Source organism: Pan paniscus, chromosome 21 (genome assembly GCF_029289425.2).
Source record: "Pan paniscus chromosome 21, NHGRI_mPanPan1-v2.0_pri, whole genome shotgun sequence".
In the NCBI taxonomy this organism is placed as follows: Eukaryota; Metazoa; Chordata; class Mammalia; order Primates; family Hominidae; genus Pan; species Pan paniscus.
Genome location: NC_073270.2, coordinates 65,616,261 through 65,622,408, shown reverse-complemented (window position 1 = coordinate 65,622,408; position 6,148 = coordinate 65,616,261). Strand labels below are relative to the sequence as shown.

The 6,148-nt window shown below is 34.0% G+C and overlaps 1 non-coding gene across 1 annotated transcript; it reads left to right on the top strand.

Annotated features, from left to right (window-relative positions):
* Positions 1-1,127: 1,127 nt before the first annotated feature.
* Positions 1,128-1,191, top strand: LOC112438010 (U7 small nuclear RNA). The gene has a single exon (XR_003026518.1). It is a non-coding gene; the product is annotated as a U7 small nuclear RNA (small nuclear RNA).
* Positions 1,192-6,148: the final 4,957 nt, after the last annotated feature.

Genomic DNA, 6,148 nt, shown 5'->3' with positions numbered 1-6,148 from the left:
AAACAGATTGAACAAACACTTGGATGAGAATGTTCACAGCAATACTATTCACAATAGTCAAAAGGTGGAAACAACCCAAATAGCTGTCAACTGATGATGAATAAACCTAATGTGGTATATATCCATACAGTGTAATATTATTCAGCTATAAAAGGAAAGGAGTATATAGTCATGCTACAATGTGGATGAACCTCAAAAACATTCTAAGTGAAAGAATGAGACACACAGGTCATATATTTTAGGATTTCATTTATATGAAATGCCCAGAATAGGTAAGTCCACAGGGACAGAAAGCAGATTAGTGATTGCCAGGGGATGAGGGAAAGGAATAATGGGGAGTGACTGCTTAAAAGTTATGTTGTGATGAAATGTTTTGGAGCTAGATAGAGGTGAGGTGGTAGTTACATAACATTGTGAATGTACTAAATGCCACAGAATTATACTACTTTAAATGCCTTATTTTATTAATCTGCATTTCATCTGAATTATTAAAACTTATTAAAACCAAGCCTTTATATCACGGGCTAGAAGGCCCCACATGAGCTGACCTCTGCCTCCCTTTACCCTTATTTTGTACTCCTTTCCGCCTTGTTGAGTATGCCTCAAGCATTACTTGAACAATCTCACTTTTTTCTAACTCTTTGGTTTTGAGATTCCATTTTCCTGGAAACTCTTGCTGTTTTTCACGTGTCCATTTAAGTGGTAATTCTTTAGAGAGCACTTCCCTCACCATCCAATTAATGTTACTATTTCTGTCTATCATATAGCAGTTTTTGGTATCTGAAATTTCTTTATTTCTGCCTTGCCTCCACAAACTCCACTTCTGTAAATTCTGTGTGGGTAGGAAACTTGTATGTCTTATTCATCACAATTTTCAGAAGCTAAGAGTGTCTGGAAAAGTAGGCTTACAACAATGTGAATGAACAAAGTAATGAATACGGCAGTTTTAAGTAGGAATTTACTAAGTTCAAAGCGAACTAATGTGTCTCCTAAAATTCAAGTCCTATATGGTGTCAGCATTTTCATTGTAATTGGTAAAGTATTAACCAGCCATTTGAACATCTATTATATGATATGCACTGAGCTCAGGTCTAGATACACAAATGAGTAATAAATGAACCCTTCCATGGTGTTAGACAGCTCTTTTAGAATATGTCTAGCAGGTTTTTCAGTTTTCACCAGAATGCCCACCTCAAAACAGAGATGAACTCCCTACTTAAAAATGAGGATATGTGTGCTTTTAATGTCATGCAGAATCATACAGATTTCCATTTCATTGGACCCTTAGAGGAATCATATAGGCAAATCAAATGTACATAGACTTCATTGTTAAGACAATGTATTTGTAATGGTTAGCTTTAGTTTTTCTATTTAAAATAAAGGCGCATGAAAATATTCTGAATTGACGTCTACAGGAGAACAACATTTTAGGAATACAGGTGTGTTGAGTGACATCAATATGTTGTACCATCTTGAGCTTTAGATAATATACTTTTAGCTTATGCTGTGATAGCAACAATTTTAAATAAAAGGAACTTGGAGGAGTGGAAGTCACACTAATGAAACACTTGCCTTTAATAATGATGAGGCTTTATTTACCTAATTTGATGTACATTTTGTACAAGTCAAATACAAAGATAATTGGGTTTATAAATGAGTATTGAAATTTGGAATAGATTTGAAGTTAAAAGGTTTTAAGCTTATTTAAAAACAATTTAGCTATTTGACTTCTATGTAATTCATTTCTAAAATGTTCTATTATATGTTTATTTAAATTTTTTAAGTTCAGAGCAAGATCTAGCAAAGTTTGTCCTGAGGGGCTATACAGAAAATGTTGTAGGCTTTGTGGGCCAGAAGGCAAATTTCAGAGTATCACGTCGGTGCTTATTATAATAATTTCAATTGTAACCATTTAAATATATAAAAACCATTCTTAGCTTACTGGCCACTAAAAGGGCAGGGGCTGGCCAGATTTGGTCTGTGGGCTGTAGTTTGCAGACTTCAAGTTCGGAAGGGAAATCTTATAGATCAGAACTCTCTGTTCTTTATTATAAAATTTTTCCTTAGTTTATCTTACTGTTTCACAGAAATAGTGATTTAAATCAATTTTGCATAGCAGAGGCTAATGAGTATATTAATTAATATAGCTAAAATTCTTGATTGTTCTATTTTAAACATATTAAAAATAAATGATCATTGTAGCTAATGACTTAAATTTCTTACCTGGATTGTAATCTAACACCCTGGTGTAGGTTTACCGCATGTCCTCAACCAAATAGAGCTGTAAGGTGGTAACTGTCCCAGAAGTACACATGGAAAAGGACATGGAAGAGAAGAAATTTTACGTTAGTATAGCTAGGCAGAAACCTAAATACTAAATTCTACAGCCATTACTGTAGTGATCTCATTGCCACCAAATCGTAGTGTCATGGATGGCCAACACCAACTTAAAAGGCCAGCAGATCCTTTAAATGAATAATAGATGGAGTGGTTTTCATACAGCATTTAATTCAACATGAAATTTGTAGTCTACAGTGACAAATTCTGCCAACTCTGAGTTCAGTGCCTAGCGTTGAGCTTCACAGTTGCTGGAGTTAGTTCTTTAACCATTCTGTTACCACCTATTAACAGTTAAACCACATACAGTTAGTGTATAAGTTTCTTATCTAATTAAAACTTAAAGTATGGAAGAATCATATATGCTATGAATAAACAAGTAGAATTTTGAGCAAAATAAAATACCAGCAAATAATATCAACAAACAAATCTAACTTGGAATGTAAAAATTGAAGCAAGATGATAGGTGGTTCTGGAGATTGTGCTTTCTGCCACATCAGGTGTCACCATTATAATTAAGAAGTAGGCTATCTGGAAAGCAGAGAATGGACTGGTGGTATAGACCAGTCTTTTAGGGAACACACCTGAATTGTAGTAATACATTCAGTGTATGTATTTTTGAGAAGGGATAATAAACTGCATTTAGAAAGGAATAATACACATATGTAACATGTCTGCAACTTGAAACATTAAATTATTGTCATATGTACCATATATCCAGATTTCTTTCCTCCCATTGCTTAGTAAGAAAACTGAATTTTTAGAATTTCCCCATTTATATCTTTAAGATTTACAGTTGAGATTAAAAACTTTGAAAAGGTTTTTTAAGAAAATTTTTATTACTTTAAAAATACTGCTCTATTTTCATAGAACTATGGAACTGCTAACCAGTACTTTCTGTTGTTCATTCTAACAAACATTTTTTGTTTGAATATGAACTAGTAGTATGTTCCTAGTATCATCACTGTAAATAAATTTGCAGCTTAAATAAGCAAATGGGATTTATAGAAATCTTTTTGAAAATATTTTTCATATATTCAGTTTCATATGTTCACTTGCTTACGAATATCTTCTGAGATGTTTTCATATGAAAAATGGAGAAAAAGGTCTCTGGAAAAAAACTAGACAAATGGGTATCGGAAGCATATAGTAATAGCAGTTTTAATAGTACAATTAGGATTTTGCATTTCTGAGCTTGAATTTGTTGTTGAAGGACTGTAGGTACATAGCTAAAAACTTTGACTTTACTTCCAATGTATAATAAATGTAGGCCTGTAATTACCATATCTTTCCACAAGGTGGATGTCTTGATGTTAGGTTCTTCCTCCCCGCTCCCACCACCATTTCAATTGTCAAAAAATTACTTAGGTGATATGATTTCAAAGTCTCTTTATTTTATTTTTATATTTTTTGAGACAGGGTCTTGCTCTGTCGCCCTGGTTGGAGTGCAGTGGTGCAATCACGGCTCACTATGGCCTTAACCTCCCGGGCTCAAGTGATCCTGCCACCTCAGCCTCCCTAGTAGCTGGGACTACAGGCGCATACCACCATACCCAGCTAATTTTTTGTTTTGTAGAGATGGGGTTTCGCTATGTTGCCCAGGCTGGTGTCGAACTCCTGGACTAAAGCAATCCACTCATCTCGGCCTCCCAAAATGCTGGGATTACAGGCATGAGCCACCATGCCCAGCCCCCTTTAAATTCTTTTAGAAATACTTTTTACAAAGTCATATAATGTGGTATTTCCTCTATTACATTAGCTTAAAAGTTACTAGATGTTTCTAGAAGATATTTAATTTCCTCTCACTAAATTACTAACATGCTTGTAAAAACGTTTTGAACTCCTTAAAAACAGAACTTTTGATTTAAATATTCATGATTGCTTTAATAATTTTTTCTGAAAATAGGGGCAAATGATTTGTAAATTTATTGCATAAAAACCTCATTATTGAATACTAGTAATGAAGAATTCTGATAATTCATATATACAGTTATTCAGTAGGACAAATAGTTTTTTCTAAATCTGTTGGCTGTTAAGTATATAAACTTTCTCTTCAAATTATAAATATATGCAAATCCGTGTACATATACATGTATGTCATCAGTGTAATATGACTTGTGAATTGCTTTTTAATTTTATTCCTCTAACTTGATAGTTGTGATGTGCAGGTGGAGAGTAAATATACTTGATTCAATTTTAGTTTATCTCTTAACCCTTATAATACCTGATAAGAACATGAAATATGTAAGTATAGTTTAGAGTAATAGTTTGTGCATAATAAAAACACAATGGTAGAAGTTAGATACTATTGCCACAAATTTTGATTAAAGTGAATATGTCTGCTGGTTTTAGGATATCTTAGAACCTTTGAGTCTGAACCAGTCCAAACCCTCCTTTGGTTATCCTGCACTTTACCTTTTTAGTTTTATTATCCACTAGTTATGGGACTTGGGGAAAAAACTAAATATATGTCCCATCTAACCAGGTCATTTCTAACTATAGGATCTGCCTGGTTCTTTTGTTAAGCAGTACTGATCTTTTGTACTTTGGGGGCCAAGGTGGTTTCTAAACAGTAGCACCTTTTCCTTTTCTGTTTCATAGTAAATATATTAATATTTCTATGTGAGGGAAATTGAAATCTTAGTTTTACATAATTTGGGCTCCCATTAATATTTTAAATTGAATATTAAATACAGAGAGCTTCTAATATGTTGCTTAAAATAGAAAAGAGGTAAAGTTTTGGCTACAAATAATGGGTTATGAATAACAGAAAATATATAATGTATATATATATATCAAATCCTTTAAATTTAACTGACTTAGAAAGGATTTAGATACATTTCACAAACAAATTGAGGCTCAGAGAAGTCAACTGATTCACAGAAGGTTACAGAGCAGCTAAGAGGTAGAGCTGGAATTTTTCTACCATAACAATTTCTTATTTAAAAAAACTATAATTCAATGAACAGTGTGTTTTGCTAGTCTCTAGGACTGATCATAAGTCACTTTGGACAAAGTGCTAACATAAAGACTTGGCAGTTTCTGTGGGCGTCTGACCCAGTAGCAGTCTTAAGTAGAAAAGGAAAAATAGTGGAAAGCAATGAGGTAGCATATGTGGCAAGAAGTCATAGAGGACACTCAGTTGCTCCAGGTGCTACCTGGCAACCATATCAGTAGCTAACATTTATTGGATTCCCAGAACGTCCTCAGCAATGTGCCAGCACTTTAGCTACTTTGTCTTATTTAGATACTACAGCAATGTTGTGTGAGAGAGAGATGACCATACTATAGAAAAAACAAGTAACTTGTTGAATAGCACAGAGCTTGGATTTGTGCACAAGTTCTGCAAGCTCTGAAAGTCATGCTCCAAGTTACTGTGCTTCCTGCCTCACCAGTATACCAGGAGGGAAGGAGGAGGGAAGGCTCATCTCTGTAAGGACACTTATTTGAAAGCCAATTAAAAATATTTTTCAGGGAACATTTATTGTTAGTTTCCCCCTTTGTGCCAAGATTTTCACCTTTGTGCTGGGGTAAATTTCCTTTCTTTAACAGTGTTTGCAGAGGTGAGCTTTAAAATACTCTAAAGAGGCATACTTTTCATTTTGATAGAATTTTTCAACAAATTATTGCTTATTTCTTGGTTAAAGGCACTCAATTTGATTTTCTAAGGCACAAACCAAACACATAAAAAGTTGGAATTCTCATTCATGTGTTTGGATTCTGATCGTTCAAAAGTAAAAATTGACTTGTTTCACAGATCCCTGTTCTAAAGTACCACTCATCCCAACCACAAGAAAATGTAAAGCCTGGG